Source organism: Camelus bactrianus, chromosome 2, assembly GCF_048773025.1.
Source record: "Camelus bactrianus isolate YW-2024 breed Bactrian camel chromosome 2, ASM4877302v1, whole genome shotgun sequence".
NCBI classification, from domain to species: Eukaryota; Metazoa; Chordata; class Mammalia; order Artiodactyla; family Camelidae; genus Camelus; species Camelus bactrianus.
In genome coordinates, this window is record NC_133540.1 from 44,704,712 (window position 1) to 44,720,418 (window position 15,707).

The 15,707-nt window shown below is 34.5% G+C and overlaps 1 protein-coding gene across 10 annotated transcripts in view; it reads left to right on the plus strand.

Moving 5' to 3' along the window:
- SCLT1 (sodium channel and clathrin linker 1) overlaps positions 1-15,707 on the plus strand; it is a 164,438-nt gene that overhangs the window by 48,742 nt on the left and 99,989 nt on the right. The window lies entirely within an intron of this gene.

Genomic DNA, 15,707 nt, shown 5'->3' on the forward strand with positions numbered 1-15,707 from the left:
TCGAAGTGAAAGTAGTTTTTTAAATTATGAAAATAATGTACATCCATTATAAAAAAATCTTTAGATAGTATGACAGTATATCAAATTGCAGTACAGTTCTGGCAGTAAGTTAATACAGATTCCACAGGTTAAAAGCACAATCCCCAACATGACTACACCCACACAGACACCAGTCACGAGTTCAGGGCTCCCAGGCCACCTGTACTTGTGACCAGTTGACTATAAATCTGAGTGTTCCCACTAACCTCCCAGGCTCGATAGTTCTCTAAAATGGCTTAGAAAAGTAAGGAAAGCACCGCACTTAGGATTAAAACTTTATTACAAAGGACATAAATCAGAACCAGCCAGAAGAAGAGACTTACTGGGTGAAATCTAGAAAGGTCCCAAAAGCAGAGCTTCTATGTCCTCTACCCATGGAATCAGGGTGTGTCACCCTCTTGCACATCAGTGTATTCACCAACCAGGAAGATCAGCTAAGACTTGGTGTCCTGAATTTTTATTGGGATTTTATTATATACATATGATTTATACTAAATGTAAATAAATTGGTGTTACAATTAAATTAAATTTATAATGACTACATCATAGGACAAAACTCTTTTGAATTTTAAGTGTTATATGACTGATTGAATGAATCATTGATCACTTGTTTGAACTTAATCTCCAGACCTCTTCTCCTCCCTGAGAGTCAGGAAGTTGGGCCTATATGACATGGCTCAAAGTTCCAACCCTGTAATTACATAGTTGGCCTTTCCAGCCAACCTGCTCACATCCTGAAACTATCTAGGGGCCTACTATTGAGTCATTTAATTAGCATAAACTTAGGTATAGTCCCAAGAGCCTACTATGAATAACAAAGTTATTGCTATTACTCCAGAAATTCCATCCCAGAAACTTAGACAGAGACCAGACAAATTCTTTATTATACAATTCAAGTGGAAAATAAAAATCTTATAATTCCATTATTTAGAGTTAACTATTACTAACTTTTTAAATGTATAACTTAGGTTTGTGTATTTAAGTATTTTAGTAAAAAAGAAGTATGATATACACACTAATAGCCTACTTTTTTTTTTACTTATTGATAATATAAACATCATATCAATATTTCAACCTTAATGTTATGTAGTATACTATTATACGGATGTATTATATTTATTAGTTAAATTCTTATTCACTCTCCAGTTATTCCTTTTCCATCTTTAGTAGAATATTTAGTATCTTTTTTATAGGCTATCTATTCATTGAGCATTACAATTAGAACAGTAAATGCATGATAGTTAGCCCTAAGTTAGTCTTAGTTATTATTGTTGTTTATTATTATTAAATAAAAATTTAGTACTGTTAGAGAAATTAAAATGAAATTTATCTAATTTAGGACAGTTAAAAGAAAGGCCAACTTGGTTGAATGTTTTGTTATACATTTTTTCAACTTCCTTTAAAAATTGTTTTATGATAAAAATGCTAGACACTAAACATAAACTGCTAAAGCATGAAGTGCTAGAGAAAAACAAAACAAAATAAGATCAGGATGAGAGATCTGGAGTGTTGGGGGAAATGCTGGGATTGGAGTTTTAATAGAGTATTCAGAGTAGGCCTCACTGAGAGGTTGAGATTTGAACAAAGACTTGAAGGATGTGAACAGATTATCCATGCAATACATGGAGAGTGTTCCAAGTAAAGAACTTGCCATTTCAAAGGTAGAAATGTGCTTGAGGAACAGCAAGGAAGCTAGATGTCTCTTATCTATTGCTAAGTAACAAACCATTGTAAAACTTGGTGGCTCAAAATAATAACTTAAGTAAATTATGATTTGGGAGACAATAGAGCAGGTTTCTGGTCTGGGCCTGCTGCGTGTCTGCTGAACTTGCCTATTTGTATCTAGCCAGCTGGTTTGTCTGCTAGCAGAAACGTCTTGTAGTTGGCAGTGGATGATAAAACAGTCTGACAACTGGCAGTTTCTTCACCAGATCAACAGGGCAAATCTTACTTCTTTACTTGGTCATGGCACAATTTGCAAGAAGAGCAAGAGTGCAAATCCCAGTGTACAGATAATTTTCAAGCCTCTCTTGAATCATTTTTGGTAATTACTCATAGAAAAGCAAGTCACCTAGTTAACCCAAATTCACAGGATAGGGAAAAGAATACCCCTCTTCATGGGAAGATTTTCAACATCATGTTGCAAAGATGTGGATGTAGAGGGGGAAGAATTTCTTGGCCATTTTCACAATTTCTCATACTAGTATATCTGGAACACAGTAAACAGGGAGGAGAGTTGTAGGAGATAAGATCAGAAATGTTCCAGAGGGTGTGAGACAAGGTAATATGGGGCCTTGTAGGCCATCATGAGGACTTTGTTTTGTTTTTTTTTTAACTATGGATAAAATAAGAATGACTTTTAATAGGAGATTGACATAATCTGACTTATATTTTAATAGGACTGATCACTGTGACTGCCACATTGGAAACAGACTGTAGAGAGGCCCCAAAAAAAGAATGGAAGCAAGGAGATCAGTAAGGAGGTGTTACAGTAATCCAGGCAAAAAATCATGTTGACTAGAACTGTAGTGGTAGCAGTAGGAGTTAGTGAGATGTGGTTAGATTCTGGATATGTTTTTAATGTTTTTTATGGTGGATTCAAGAAGATTTTCTGATAGATTGAATGGATACAATAGAGAGATACTGAGGCATCAAGGATGACACTAAGTTTTTTCCACAAGCAGCTGGAAGAATTGTATCGTCGTGGACTGAGAAATCTATGTATACAGGTGGTCAGATTTGGTGAGGAAGGGGCCAGTTTGGGCCATGCTGAGTTTACAGTTAGTACTGGAAATCCTTGTGATGATAATGATTGACAAACACTTCAGTTAAGAAATCTGGACTAAAGATAAACGTTTTTGATGATCAATATACAGTTGTGTTTAAAGTCATGAAACTGTAATAAATGATTATCAATAGAAAAGGAGAATCTTTGACCGCGGTCTGGGACACTCAAATATTAAGAAGTAAGGGAAAAGAGAAGGAATCAACAAAAGAGGCTGAGAAAAGATGAGTGACATAGGAGGAATACCAGGAAGTATGGTGTCCTGAAAAACCAAGTGAAGGAAGTATATCAGAAAGAAGGAGTGATTGCTGAGTCAGGTGCTTTTGGTAGGTAAAATAGGATGAGTTCTAAGAATTGACCATTGAATTTAGCGACATGGAGGTGTATTTGTTTCCTAGGGCTGCCATAACATTACCACAAACTTGGTGGCATACAACAGAAATTTATCCTGTCAGTTCTGGTGGCTGGAAGTTTGAAATCAAGGTGTTAGGAGGGCCATGCTCCCTCTGAAGGTTCTAGGGAAGAGTCTTTCCTTGCCTCTTCCAGCTGCTGTTGGCCTTGGGTATTCTTGGCTTATGACAACATAATTCCAATCTCAGTCTACCTTCCTTTTCACATAGCCTTGTTCTCTCTATTTCTTTGTGTATCCTCTCTTCTTGTAGGTGCACCAGTCAGAGGATTTAGAGCCTGCCCTGGTTCAGGATGATTTCCTCTTCAGACACTTACCTTAACGATATCTACAGAGAGCCTGTTTCCAAATTAGGTTCCAGATGGACCTGAATTTTGGGGGGACAGTATTCAACCCACTACAGAGGTTGTTTTGACGTTTACAAAAGTACTGCATAATTTGCTTTCTTTTCATATCTATATAAAACATTAAAAAATTGAACTCATTTTGGGTGGTAAAAGGTAATTCTTCACAATTTTCTTAGGTTTGATTTAACATAGACCACAGTTTCTTAGGACAGGGCTATTAAGTTTAAAATCAGTAAGAAAAAGATACCTAGGTAATTCCCATAACTCTGGAAATGAAGAAGCATATTTGTGCACTTAAAATGATTTGTGCAGCTTAAAATGATCACTACGTTCAATCCAATTCCAGTCAAAAACCCAGGAGAATTTTTATAGAATTTGAAAAGCTGATTCTAAAATTTATATGGATATACAAAAGATAAATAGATAAACATTTTTGAAGAGGAAAACAACCTGGGTGGACTTCCTGTACCAGGTTATTATGACTTAACTGAAAAATCAAAAGATCGTAGTATTGACATGAGGATAGATAAACTGAGCAGATTAGAGAGGCCAGAAACAGATTCACACTTACATGAACTGTTGTAGTTTTCAAAAATGATGACAATCCTTTCTTTCTGCCTGTATCCATGTCCTTTGCACAATGACTTTTATGGCATCGACAGATGCCATATTTAGCACAAGTACTTAGTGTTCAAGCTGGAATTAGTTAAATAGCCAAAGTAGTATATGAGTGTACATGTTCTGAACAATATTAGCAATAATAACCTTATTAACTAAAGAAGGACAAGGTTTAACTAGGTTTTAAATTATAGTGAACATTTTTATTAAAGAGCAGTAGTGGAAGATGGTGCAGTGTTTTTTTCTATTCCTCCTGCTAAGTACAACTAGAACCACAGGACATATATACAAAACAAACATAAGAAGACTGAAAGGTGTAGAGAAGAAAGCAGATTGGCTAGGTGCCTCAGGAGCCAAGGAATGGCACTATGGTCAGTTCCCTGGGTTTTTTTGGTTTGAGTTCTGTTTTTGACTCATATATCCCAGACTTGGAACTGAAGAAGCTGGCATTGTGATAACACCAACGAGGCTCAGACCAAAATAGACATCACCCCAACAAAGACTTTCTCCCTCTAGCCGAAGGACCAGAAAAGGAGCAGCCAAGTATGATAAAAGCTTCTGAAGTATAACCTCTCTACCTCAGCCAAGTACCACAGAAAAAAACTATGGACCACCTGTACCCATGCCAGAAAAGCCTGGTAGAATCTGGACCCCTGCTTGGCAGTAAAAGACAGCCCCTTATTCCACCAAAAGAAAGGTACCAGAGGAAATAAGCTAAAATAAGTTAAAATAATACTAGAATCTCATAACATGATACCCCAAAAGTCTAGGTTTCTACAAAAGTCATTCATGCCAAGAATCAGAAAAAATCTCAATTTGAATGAAAAAGACAGTAGAACCAACACTTAGATGACAGAAATGTTAAAATTGTGTGACAAAAATTTTAAACAGTCATCAGAAAAATACTTTAATGAGAAATTATGAACAAGCTTGAAACAAATGAAAAAATAGACATTCCCAGCAGAGAAATGGGAAGTCTCAGCAAAGAAACAGAAGATATACAGATGAAGTAAATGGAAAATTTAGTTGGTTGGGATGATTAAATTCTCTAATGAGAATAAGACTTCCCAAATCTTTAGAATTAATATAGTTTGTATTAAAACCCCTGTAGTGTGTGTGTGTGTGCGTGCATGCATGCATGCATGTGTGTGTGTGAGAGAGAGAAAAAGAAGAGAAAATGCAACTTGAAAAACTTACCCTAGCATGAAATGGTGAGGTGTCATATACCAAAACCATTCTGTAGAATAAAATGCTGTGTTGTTTACAGGAATTTGAGTTTGGAAGAATAGAGCAGAAGTTCAGTATGTGACAGAGGTGGTAGCAGCATAAATCAGTAGGGAAACAATCATGTTAGGAATTGTAGCTGTCTATGGGGAAAAAGCCTGCTTTTCACATTTAGGCATTTACATGGTTTTATGGATTAAATAAGTAAATGAAAAAATCAAAACTTTACAGATTTTAAAATACTCTCCTTTTCAGTATTTTGCTAGGGAAGTACTTCTTAATCAGAATTTAAATACAAGCCCAAAAGGAAAAGATTCATATATTTGAGTATGTTAAAATGTAAAACTTCTGTTATAAAAATTAATATATCAGATGAAAAGGCAACCCACAGTCTGGGAGAAGACATATGCAATGTATGTAACTGATAATACATTACTGTTGATACATGAACTAAGTATTGATAAAAATAAAAATTCATGGACTATTGGGCAAAGAAAAGACTCTATAGGGAAAATGGGCAGAACCTGGTGATACTGGTCTAAAGGACAGGGGAAGAATCATGGAATTTTATTGCTAAAGGTATCTTATGATCCTCTTAGTTCAGTTTCATAAGTTTATGGAAGAAACCAAACTGAACCAAAGGCTCAGAAATTGTCCAGGGTTGCACAGCAGATTCATAGAGGAGCCAGAGTAGAACTTGCATCTTGTGATTGCTAATCTAGTGAGTTTCTAAACCTGACTCTCTGACAATGTTCACAGCAGTAAGGAAGTCAAGAATGAGAGTTTATTGTTAAAGGATGATGCATGAATACATCATTTTTTGTCATCTGTGTGAAAGTTTCATTTGGCTTTTGGACATTTGGGCTTAAAGATTATAAACTGAGATTAGAGATTAATAAAAACTAGTTGTGGTTTTCTAAAGCCTGAAGTATCTGAAGTGTTTAATTGTCCATGAGCAACTTTGCCATAATATTTACTGACAGTATTCCATAGCTTAACACTAAGCAGTTCAGAGTTGTATACATAAAACTGCTTGCTTTTCCTGCCACAGATTTGAAAGAACATAAGGATAAGCAGATGCTTCTTTTAGGGAAAAGGGTGTTGCTTTCAAGTTTGACAGATTCTGAATGATGGGCATATTGATATTACCAGAATTTGGGTTTTGAGATGCCCTGTATAACCATGCCAAGAATAACTAAATTAGAATCTCTTTAAACACTAGATTTGTTTAAGTTTGTACTTATACTGAAAACATATTAGTTTCATTTGTTGTCTGATGTTATGGTTCCCAAAAAAATGAGAATCGTGTGAACTTGTAATTAAAGCTTTTATCGTTTTCCTTTTTAAGAGTTTCTGGTGATACTTTATCGTAGCAGGTAAAACTCTTTAGCCTAGTTTCTAAGAACTTCCATTCACCTGATCCTTCCTAATCCTCAAATTATATACAGTAGTCATTTTTTTGTCTTTTTTAATTTGTATTATTTTATTTTGGTGGGGGTAGGGAGATAATTAGGTTTATTTATTTTTTAGAAGAGGTACCATAGATTGAACCCAGGACCTCGTGCATGCTAAGCATGCTCTCTACAACTTGAGCTATACCCCTCCCCGAACAATAGTCGTTGTGCTGTTTCTCACAGAAGAACTTTTGTTTTCTTCCTTTTTGCCTTTGATCATTATTCTGTTTCTTAGAAAAACTGTAACTTTATAAATCTGCTTAAAGCTTGTCTTCTTGAGGAAGATTTCTCTGACTCATTCCACCAGATTTTTACTCTTCTTGTGGATATACTGAGCATTTATTCATTCTAACTGAGATTTTATTCTATTTCTCTGTAGGTAACTTTTTTGTCATATATAGTTGTTTATATGCTGCATTATGGAAATAATTATTTTTCAAGCCATATATGCTCAGATTTCATATTTGCCTTGTAAAGTCTTTGAAAGATTTTCATTTGTGTATATCTTTCAGGAATAATTAATGTTATCTTCGTAAAAGGTTGTATTGTAAAGACTGGTTCTAAAGTATTTGCATAGGGGTCCATATTATCCTCTCAACAAAGTGACAGTATTAGAATATTTATTTTAAAAAATTAAACCACTAAGGAATGATTTCATTAGCAGACATAGATACTACCTTCATATAAGAAACTGTAATTTGTCAATCTATTTTGTATTTATTGAGCACTTAATATACCTGTATGCTTTGAGTGTGGGAACAATCTTTAATAAGTTTACATATGATATGATAGCCTCAGAATCGCTGAAATTGGACCTGTTTCATCTCATGTATACTTTTGTGGCTTTAACAATCTCTAAAGGTGAGATCCCATTAAATTTTTGTAGTTTGAGGTTTCCCCGGGTTATCTCTACCCAGATAGGTCAGAGGCACTAAACTAAGCTTGTTACCATCTCTCCCGAATCTTCTCTTTGTATTTCTAAATGGTACCACCCAGTTTCTGCTTCAGAAAACTAGGATGCGTCCTGAATCCTTTCTGGCCCAACTCTACCTTCTAAGTGTCTCTCAGATCCTTCACTTCTGCATCATTCATTATATTCTCATTGCCTTTGCATCATCACATCTGAGCTACTCCAGTAACTTCCAAATTGGCTTACCCCTCCCCCATCTTCCTTTTTACTGTCATCAAAATGATCTTTCTAAAATAAAACCTGATCATGTCAGTCTCCTTCAGTGTCTACAAAATGCCTATGGGATTTAATCCAAATTACTCAGCATGACATGAAGTCTTCTATGACCTGACCCCTGCCTACTTAACTATCTTATTACTCTTCATCTCAATTTCCTAAACTATTGTTAGTTCCCCCAAACAAGCCATGCTATTTTATAAATCCCTCCTTTGCTCACATTATTCAGGCTGCCTAAAAATGCCCTTTCTTGATAAATATCCTCTCAACTTTCAAGATTCAGTTCAAGTGTCACATCTTCTAGAAATCTTTTTCTGAATCTTTATGGTTTCTTCCTCCCGGGTAGAACCAAATTTGCCTTTCTTTGTGCCTCAGCTGTAGACGGCAATATATCTGTCACAGGATCTTTAATGTACTTAATTCTTTACAAATTAATCTCTCTTTGCTAATTTTTAAACTCCTTAAAGGTATGGATCATAATGTAGCCATTTTTATCATGCCATCATCTAACACAGTGCTAGACACATGGCAGGTGTTCTTAAAAACGACTTTGAGCCATTAAGTCAGTTAATGAAATTGTACTTCATTGGAAAGACAGAGCTGAACTGATTTATGTGGGTTTTCTACTTGTGTATTTTGCAATTGATCTTTTGGGGCACAACTGTTTTCTTGACTTTTCTTGACAGTCATTATTTAGAAAATTATATTTTATATTCTTCAACCATGCAGTAATGTGTGTCCACTTAGTAGTCCTGTGTGATAAAATCTCACACTGTCCTGCTTTGTCCTACCCAGTTGTGAATTATCTTCTTTGTCCACTGTATCCCGCTGTACCCCATCACTTAGTAGTGTCTCCGTTATCAGATTGACACTCCAGGATATTGCAGGCTTGTGTCCAAGTAACCCTTATTTAATAGTGGCCCCAAAGCACAAGAGTAGTGATGTTGGCAGTTCAGATATGCCAAAGAGAAACCTTAAAGTGCTGCTTCTAATGAAAAGGTGAAAGCTCTCTATTTAATAAAAAAAAAAAAAAAATCTTCTGCTGAGTCTGCTGAGATCAATGGTAAAAACGTATCTTCTGTCTGTGAAATTGTGAAGAAGTAAAAGGAAATTCATGCTGGTTTGGCTGTCGCATTTCAGACTGCAAAAGTTACAGCCACAGTGTGTGATAAGTGCTTAGTTAAGATGGAAAAGCATTAAATTTGTACAGTAAGGTATCTTGTGTGAGAGAGAGAAGCTACACTCACATAACTTTTATTACAGTGTGTTGTTATAATTGTTACTAGCTACTGTCATTAATCTCTTAATGTGCCCAATTTAAACTTTATCATGGATATATATGTATAGGAAAAGTATGCTGTATATAGGGTTCAGTACAATCTGCAGTTTCAGACATCTACTGGGAGTCTTGGAACTTCTCTCCTGCAGAAAAGGGCGACTACTGTATATGTACCTTTGCCAGGTAATAGTTTTATTTTAGCTAAGATAACAGATTTTTCTAAGATGTTTCATATTCCAATTTGAATAATATTGTGTCTTTTATTATAAAAATGCTATATGGAAATCTGGAATTCATGGATCACTAGTTTTGATTCATAGTGTCTCTTGGAAACTATCCCAAGTGAGAAATGGCCCTGAGCAGATGTGCTTAGTCATAAGAATTGCCAGACAGTTCCTCATGTGTTGGCAGCTAGTTTTATGAGCATAGAAAATATGTTTTAAGATAAGAAATAGGGCCTTGCTGTCAGTTTCCTATATCTTCACACTATTTTACTTTAATGTTAAAGGGTTACTTAGTCACCCCTTATACAAAAATGTTTATATCTTTCCCACTTAATCTTTCAGGGGCATAAAGAAGAATATGAGACTTTACTTTTAGAACATATTAGTCAAGAGTAGAAATAAATTTATAACTTCATTGTTTGGAACTTTTGCCTGAAATAGGTGATCCCTGATTTATTTCAAAATATGTATTTTATTGATAATTATGATTTTACTTTGCAAATACTCCATATTTACCCACTTAACCTAAAAGTGCACTTCCATGTGATGCGACGTATAAAGAGCATAGGCTATGAAGGCAGACAGCTCTAGATGAGTATTCTTATTTTTTATTTTCTATTGACTTGGGCAGATTGCTTAACTGAACTTTAGTTTCTTAATCTCTAATAGAAATAAAATGAGCTTCTTTACAGTGTTGCAATATACTGTAACTCATTTTTGCTTTTCTCTATTCTACTTTAGTATCCAACCTGTGTAGGTAGGCTTGTGTAATATTTACAAATCAGTTGCTGATAGACTTGGAAGTTAGTATTAATGCAATAAATAGACAGTTGACATTTCCCTTCTAGCTCTAGAAATCAGCCTTACCTCTGTTGTTGCTGCTGTAATTTCTAGGAACCAGATTAAGCTTTCCTTTCTTTTTCACTCCTTTCTATTTTTATATCCCCATGTCTTGCCAACTGTACAACCCTAAACTCTGTTTCTTCTTCTGTGTTGTTCCATCAGTTATATCGATTCTTTTTAAAAATAATAGTCTTTTGGGTTTCTTCCAAGACCACAGGCATAGGTATATACCTCGAGGCCCTGATGATTCCTCAGATTACTGTTTTCTTCTCATTCTTTGAAATTGCTTGGAAGAAGAGCCTCTATTTGCTATAGTCACTCTTCAGAATTTCTTTTACTTTAGATTTGGTCCCACGTCTTTTATTCTTCTCCTCAAAATTATTGGTACCCCTTTTGCCTTGAAACAGAATCCTCCTTTCTCCTTGGTCATTGATTCATTTTGATTGATGATTTTTTTTTCTGCCCTTGAACATTTTTCTACTAGGTCTTTTGTTTTTGTGTCCTGATTTCTTCTCTGACCTTTGTCACCATTTCTTTGCCTTTGCTTTTCCCATTTCCTTATCCTACCTACTAAAGTAGACATTTATTAAATTTTTAGACATGTTGCATAACCTTCCCCCACTTATCACGTTTACCCTACTCAACTTAAACTTTCATCTCAGTAATAATGTTTCCCACATGTATACCTTTGGCCTTGATCACTTTGTTGAGCTCTATACTTGAATTGCTAGACAGTGGTTTTCAAACTTTAACAACAGAAGCCCTTAAAAAAAATTGTATACATAGAACCCCAATATATAACACTGATAAAAGTGGAATTGCTGTGATTGAAGTAAGAAGCGGAAATCTTCCCCAAGTTAGTAGCTAATACTGTCATCAAACCTAAGAAGTTTTCTTGACTCCTCTCTCGCTTTACCCCCAGATCCAAGTCATGCTGGCTTTGGATACAGATTATCACAAATTCAGTCATCACCACTATCATTGCTACCCCAAGCCACCACTACCTCTTGCTTGCATTTGCCTCCTGTCTGGTTGCCTGCTTTTACTTTTATCTCACTGTTATTTATTCTTCACACACCAGCCCAAATCGTCTCCTCAAAACATAAAACAAATCACATCACTCACCTGCTTAAAACACTCAGTGGGTTTTAATTGCAATTGGAACAATTTCCAAAATTCTTACTATACCCAAAGACACATATGATCTGAGAGACACAGAGAGAGCTGCCTTCCTTTGACTTCATCTTACTCGTTTCTATGAAACATCCCTGCTAATTGTCATTTATTTAAGTGACTTTCTCATACTCTGCATTTATTGTTAAATCCCTCTGCCTATAATTCTTCCATCTTAGATTTTCTTAAATTGACTTCATTGTCCTTTAAACCTTAGATCAAATATTTCTTCTTTAGAATAGGTTGTCACTGATGACCCAAGTCTCTCTCTCATTGTTATTTATCATTTGTTTCATTGCATTATCACTTTCTGCAGTTATCTCATTTATCTGTTTACATATTTACTGTCTGTCCTCCTCTAATACAGTGTAAGCTTTTCGAGGTCAGAGCCTTTGACTCCTTGTTTATCACTGTATCACCAGAACTGACAACAGTGCTTAGTGTGGTTTATGTAGGTGCTCAATAAAATAAGTCTAGGGCTTCTGAAATACAGTTTAAAAAAAAAAAAAAAAGCTCGACATGCCATGACCACATGAAGCTCAACATGTCCAGATTATATTCATAGTGTCTGGCATATCATAAGCATTCAGTAAATATTTGTTCAAAGAATGAATGTATGGAGTCTGTTAAATTCTCTCTGTAAAATCTATGCCATCTCTCCAAGTGGAACTGCTTACTTATTGTTACCATCACTTTAGTTTAGATATTCCCATCATCTTGCCTATTTACTATGATAGATTGGTTAAAGAAAGATGAAACCATCATTCTAGTCCATTCTTTTTCAACAATGCCAGGCTTAAATTCCTAATGTGCAGCTCTGATCCCATTATTTGAGCAGCTCTCCATTGCCCTTAAATTAATACAGATCACTTAACTCGTCAACTAAGGTCCTTGACATTGTAACCCCAATGCCTTTCCAGTCTCCTTTCCCACCTTACCCACTTTCCTACCTTTATGCTTCTACTTATTTTATTCCTTCCTGAAACTTTCTCTTTACCTCTGCTTGTGAGATTAACTGTTCCTCTGCCAATTCTTATTTTAAATACCTCACACTTCAATATTCCCTGAACTAAATGCAAATATACTATCTACTATGAATCGTAATGCTTTATTTTAATCTTTTGTGATGCTTTAAGTCAGCTTTGTGGCCCTCCTAAACATTACTGTATCTCACATATCTTTGTTTTGTATTATCTCACAGAACACCTTCTGTGTTCCAAACATCACAGACACGTGGTAAGCATTTTTTGAGCATATCCATTGCATAAGCCTATTTAATAATACAAATGAATAAATATGTTCTCCACTTTGTCAGTGGTACCCAGTGATATGACTCTAAAATTACATTTTTAATAATTATTTACAACCTTTTGGAAAGATAAGCCTGTTAATTGTTTGGTTATTATGTAAAATCTAGGCAGTGGCTGTATATTAGAATCACCTATATAGGTTCTGAAAAACAGATGAGCAGATACCTCTCCCATACATTCTGAATGAATAAGACTCAGACAGAGACTATGCATATATAATTGCAAAAACTTACTTTCATTCACAGAAAGTATAGAGATCTACTACTAGTCTGATGGAAAATTGTATTCCGACATAGAAATTAGAATTTTGAAGTACTTTAAATTGTATATAATAATTTGAATTATGTAAAAATTATATACAAATGACTATTTCAAGACTGAAGAGACTTAAAGTTTTGATAACTCAGTATGTGAATTATTAAAATCTGTTGCTTTTAAAGTTTCTTTGTAGGCTTCTGTCTTTTGAATTGTTTTAATCATTAGACTGCTACTAAAGATTGAAAGGAGAAAAAAATGAAAATAAATTTTTTCCAGTTTTGCTACTTACTATTAGTTTCCTAAAAGCAGAAGTGATCTTGAAAATTCAGAACCTTGTCTAAAATTGAGGATTTTCTGAAGTATTTAAAAATAAATGATTGACTTTATTATACTGGATAATTTTAGAAGAACTTATTTAAAGTACCTAATGTATGCATTTTTGTTTTATTTTAAATTCTAAAGTTTAGACTATGTGTCAAATCCATAAAAACTGGGTCTTTCTCTCAGAATGTTAGCACTTTTCGTTATATGAAAGAAATATTGTAAATATTTCTAGGATTCTCTTGATATGAGCCTATAAAAGACAGACAGAAATTTATCTTAAAATGGACTCATTTTGTTTGCTGTAAAATCTCAAAAAAGGCATTGATAATTAAAGCATTTTAATTTCTGTTGAGATTGATGCTAGTATATATTAATAGAAAATACATACACGTATCCTGTGTTTTATGTTATATTTGATTATACTTTGCTTACAGAGCAAAGCTTTGTTTTTGAAAGATTTAATTCAGACCTCTTTAATATCATAAATGATGAAAATTACATTAAAGAAAAATCTCGGAAATTTTAAATTGCTTGACAAGGAAGCATACCTGAATACAAAATAATTTGCTTTTAAAAATTCTTTGTAGCAAAAATAAAATATGTGAGTACTTATGACATCAAGATTGTTAATATTTAACTATTCTTATTTTTTAATCAAATTTGTTTTTTAAGGTGAAAACTGTTTTTTAACCTTTATAAAATTATGTACATAAGCAGACATATATCTAAAACATTTACGTGTAAAATAGTATAAATGTATAGTTATTAAAGGCCCTTCATAAAATAAAATTATAGTTATTTTTGTTGGCAACTTTAAAGATTTCATAAATTTGAATATTTGGAATGACTCACAACATTCCACAGAGCATACTCACATAAAGCTTTTATTTAAAGGGGAAAGATATTGTGCAGTAAGAAAAAAGAGCATCAGGAAGCATGGGGGCCCAAGTGACATCCAGGCACAAGTGCCCTAGGGTCTTTATTCATACAAAGACATGCTTTGTCTCCAGATTGAACTACCAAGATGTGTGCAATGAATCTAGGCTTCAGGAAAGCTCAGCGCAGAAGGTTTTTTTTGGCCCCTCTGGTCATATGGTCTAGCCCGGCTGTCTCACCAGTTATACCAGGTGAAAGCCATCAGCAAACAGATCCTGTTGGGGGTTAGCGGAGGCAATTCAGACTTCAGCAGCACACCATAAATCTCACTTTTCATTTCTTGGCCCAGAGTCAAGGCCAGACATTCAGACATCCCCCAAGCTTTTTCAAACCAGCTGTAAATTAATGCTGTACCACGCATTCTTGACAACTTGAAATCTAAAAAGGGGCAAGATTATGGTGATAGTCTTTGTGTAAACTACAATAAAGTTTATAAAGTGATTTAATATGTATTAGCTTATTTGAACTTTATGATAATTCTGTGAGCTATGCAGGAAAATTATTTTTTATCTCAAATTTATAGCTACAATTCTGAGACTTGGAGAAGTTAAGTGATTGGCTCAGTTCACATGGCCTTTTGTGGTGATAGAGGCAGGTTTAAGACAGACCTTACAACTTTTATTCTAGAATATTTTTCACTGTTTCATGCCAGAAGGAGATATAAAGAACTATTTCTTTGCTATCTTGTGGAACAATGTATAGGAATAAATATATATAAAACTATTACTTATTTTTCCCCCAAAACATGATTCTTTGTGTGTTTTAGGAAATATAATTAAATGCTTTCAGGGTATTTTTCCTTTTAATACTTATAAAAATAGATCATAAGACCAGTACCTGAATTTTTTTCTTTTATGTATGAGATTCTGTTTCAAATGAGATAGGTATGGAAGAATTGTTCACAAAATTACTATTTTAGGCTTTCCACATATAAATAAAAAATTGGATATGCGAGACCTGAGTAAAAGTATCAAGATATAATTGTACCTGTGACTCTCTCTCTCTCCCCTTTCCTTTTGTACTCTCTTTTATTCACTTATGGTATATTTACTTGTCTGCTATATGCCAGGTACTGTGTTACCTCCGAGGATTTAAAAATTAATACAATGTGATCCTTGCCTTTAATGATCATACATACCGTAATTTTTTCATAAACTCACAGTTCCACAAGGGGAGTATCTGTTAACAATGCAGAAAAAGTATTATGTTTTATGGGGACTGGGATTATAGGGCCTTTTGCCTAGGCGAAATTAGGGAAGACTTGAAATGAGGACACTTTTAAGCTAAGTCTTGAAGAT